Source organism: Manis javanica, chromosome 3, assembly GCF_040802235.1.
Source record: "Manis javanica isolate MJ-LG chromosome 3, MJ_LKY, whole genome shotgun sequence".
NCBI lineage: Eukaryota > Metazoa > Chordata > Mammalia > Pholidota > Manidae > Manis > Manis javanica.
In genome coordinates, this window is record NC_133158.1 from 199,522,054 (window position 1) to 199,525,201 (window position 3,148).

Sequence of the window (3,148 nt, forward strand, 5' to 3'; positions counted from 1 at the left end):
TCTCAGTAACTTTTGAAAAAGAAATTTGGTATAGTGGTAAACAGTTCTGCCTGTATTTTTAAACAGAAGTGAACAGGAGACAAGGAAGTTTACATGTTAAGTCTGAAGTGAAGCCTCTTCATTTCTAATTTATATTTTAAAAAGGTGAAGATGCTCTTCAATATCTTATCTGAATTCTGAGTCAAACAATGATTGAGACGTCTAGCTTTTTACATGTATTTATTGATAAAATTTAAGTAATGTTTAGTGCAGAGTGTGCTCTGTGGCAAAGCCTTCCAAATTTTTCATCTTCATTTGTCAATAAAGGCTCTCTGACGACTGTCCGAAACAGATGTCCAAACTTTGTGCTGTAAAGAATTTAGAAGTTAGATTTCAGAATTCTGTTCTCCGTCTCCAGCACAGTCATCTTGCATGGATATCAGGTATTCCTCTCAGTTACTCTTTTTATCTGTCAGCTGGAAGACTTAAGAGGTGGATTTGCCTACTGGATGACAGATAGATTAGACAACATCTCAAGGACCTTTGTTTATAGCTTTCTGATTTGAATATGTTGGGGAGGATATCAGTATTCATTTGCTAGGGCTGCTGCGACAAAACACCACAGACTGGGTGGCTTACACAAAAATAACTCATTTCTCACAGTTCTGGAAGCCAGAGATTTCAGAAGTATGAGATCTAGGTGTCAGCAGGCTTGGTTTCTTCTGAGGCTTCTGCCTCGCCTTGCCTGATGGTAGCCTGCTTGCTGTGAGTGCCCAGGGGTCTGTCCTCATTTTCTTTTCTTATAAGGACACTGGCCATATTGGATTAAGACATGCCATATGATCTCATTTTGCCTTAATTACCTCTTTAAAGGACCCATCTCCAAATACAGTTTCATTCTGAGGTTTAGGGGTGAGGACTTCAACATATGGATTTCAGAGGGACATAATTCAGCCCATAACAATATTTAGCACTTCTGCTTTATGGCTTGAAACAACAGCATGATTTTGCAGACATTTTTAGCACACACCACTGCACTCCAGGCTCTATAGCTCTGCTCCAGCTTACTGATTCATGTACTGCCTTTTGGGTTTGAATGATTTAGAAAAATGTTCACAGTTTGCTTTATGTGCTTTGTAAATGTATGTTTCTGTGGAAGCATTTTAGAGTAATTTATAGACACCATAACATTCCCTTCTCAATAACTGATCATCTCTAAAATGTAAGAACATTTTCCTATTGAATTTGTCATTTTATTTAATGTTTATTTCTTCTCAAACATATAAATTCAATTTCGATATTTTCCCAAAGCACTCATTTTTTGCTGTCCCCCTTTTAAATCACTATGTGCATAGTATCTCCTAGGCTGGCATTTCATCGACATTTTATAATTCATAAAGCATTCTGTGGTGAAGTAACGCTAGGAAGTGCTGATGTAGGTGAGTCTCAAGGATGTGGTTATGTGTCATTGTTCCTCATTTTAGTAATACTACATGATGTTACTCACTGTAGGTAAAGTTTATTCATGCTACAGTTTGTGATTTCTGTCCATGTGAGACTTAAAAAAAAAATCATGCCTCAAAGGTACTAAGTTTTAGACATTGTTCTTAACAACAATTTAAGCTCTTTTACTTTCAGCCCTTACTTACTTTATTCCTTGGAGATGTTCTCTTTTTCATTTCTGGGCTGTGGTAATATTTCCCCAGAACATTTCTTTTCTTTATCCTTAATACCTGGATGGAACTAACTTCCATATGAAAGATTCTACCCCAATCCCTCTATCTTTTTTCAGAGCCAGTTGTACAAGTTATAGAACTGCTGTGCAGTTACTTCCATCTATACTCTCATCCCAGAATCCTGCAAGGCTATCCACTGTCTTCTACCTTGAACCACATGAAACTGAACTCTGTCTACTCTTTCCCTCAACATTGCACTTGGAAATCCTACTAGTCTGTATTGAACATTTCTTATAGGAAGGGGCCTACTTTTGAGACTACATGCTCTCTGAGTTTAGTCATTGACAACTCTAAAGCAAGTGCTATCTGGTTGCACCTTCTTCTGCCATCTAGCCTTTATGTATGCCACTCACTCTGACCAGAATGCCCTCTCAATTCCTTTTCAGAGCACACTGTCATTGTCCCATCACAGCCTCTGACTCACCTCACCTGTGAGCACTTTCCAGCCTTGGCCAGCTGAGCCCACTTACACTTACCGTGCCAGGGGTTAGACTGTATCCATGTCTGTCTTCTAGGTTACTTAAATGCTGGTTTGAGGATACTCCTTTTCTTAGTTTTCCTTATTTGGACTTAATAATGGAAAAGAATATAATAGATATAGTGCCTGGTCCCACAGATTTTTAAAGCTGAAAGAACGGTCGCTATACCGATCATGCCCACCCTAAGCATGGAAAATTTCCAGGTTAGGAACTGGATTTTTAAAAAAAATATATCGAACTCTTTCAAATTGCATTTATGGACAAAATATATATATACATATATATATATATATATATTTTTTTTATGGACAATATTTTAAAAGCCTGATAACATTCTTTGAGAAATTCAGGACAGGTATAGGCAAATCTCATTTTCTTACCAGTCTCTGGAAACTGCATCATAAGGCAAATCATTGAAAGGAGATTTTATTTTCCCCAAAGGGACAATATTAAATTTGAGGCTTACATACCTTAATAAAGACTCACTTATTTTGGAGCTGGTCTAAAAACAGTGTAGTAGGTGCTCAATAAAAAAACCTCACAAAGTGCTTTCATATGTATTTTTTTCTCACTGGCAATGTTTTAAATAATAAAGCCCAACAGGTGTCATGTTCATGCCCTCTAACATCCTCAATTTTATCAAAGTTATAAATGTGGTTGCTTGATGCTAGATAGATGAAAGCGTCCACCCCTCAAAGACCTTGCTTGGACCTTCACTTTGTTGATATTTATGTGATATTGGGGCTCCTCACACTTCATTGATAACCATAAGTATTGTTACCAGCCTATCAGATCAGAATTTAAAAATAGAGCATTAGTCACAGATACTACAACTGCAATAAGAGTATCTTAACTGAAACACATATACTTTAGACGGTGGCAAATATGAATTACTAAAGACTATAGCTGGAATAGGGAGAGATGGCTAACAGGAGGAAAGGTCCTCCTCATCCT

The 3,148-nt window shown here is 37.3% G+C and overlaps 1 long non-coding RNA gene across 1 annotated transcript; it reads right to left on the reverse strand.

The window, feature by feature from the left end:
* Nucleotides 1-212: 212 nt before the first annotated feature.
* LOC140848243 (uncharacterized) lies at nucleotides 213-2,779 on the reverse strand. The gene is made up of 3 exons (XR_012128812.1): nucleotides 2,665-2,779; nucleotides 2,192-2,284; nucleotides 213-347 (listed from the first exon to the last, which is right to left on the reverse strand). It is a non-coding gene; the product is annotated as an uncharacterized lncRNA (long non-coding RNA).
* Nucleotides 2,780-3,148: the final 369 nt, after the last annotated feature.